The sequence below is a fragment of the Anoplophora glabripennis genome, unplaced genomic scaffold (assembly GCF_000390285.2).
Source record: "Anoplophora glabripennis isolate ALB-LARVAE unplaced genomic scaffold, Agla_2.0 scaffold508, whole genome shotgun sequence".
Taxonomy (NCBI): Eukaryota; Metazoa; Arthropoda; class Insecta; order Coleoptera; family Cerambycidae; genus Anoplophora; species Anoplophora glabripennis.
The window spans coordinates 7,427-8,016 of NW_019417487.1; positions in this window are offsets into that span (position 1 = coordinate 7,427).

The window sequence follows — 590 nt, forward strand, 5'->3', positions numbered from 1 at the left end:
TCATCCTGTTCATATCCAGCATGTTCAAGCTTTAAATCCGAATGACTACGAACCACGTCGGCAGTTCTGCCAATTGTTTTTGCGAAAATCGAGGCGGATTCCGAATTTTGCATCTCTTATTTTGTTTATGGATGAGGCAAGCTTCAGTAAAGATGGCTATGTCAATTTTCATAACGCTCATGAATGGGTTGATGAAAACCCACACAGCATATTTCAGTCCAGACATCAGATTCGGTTTTCCGTCAACGTTTGGGCAGGCATTTTAGGCGATCGGCTAATCGGACCGTTTGTGTTGCCTAATCGATTGAATGGTGAGGATTATTACAATTTTTTAGTTAACGACTTGCCAGGACTTTTGGAAGATGTCCCTTTAATTGAACGCCAAAACATATGGTTTATGCAGGACGGGGCGCCACCTCATTACCTACATAATGTAAGACAACACTTAAATGAGTTGTATGGAGAAAAATGGATAGGCCGAGGAGGTCCTGTTCCCTGGCCTCCACGTTCCCCTGACCTTAACCCCCTGGACTATTTTTTGTGGGGTCAACTTAAGGCAAAGGTTTATAAAATTCCAATTGAGACCATTC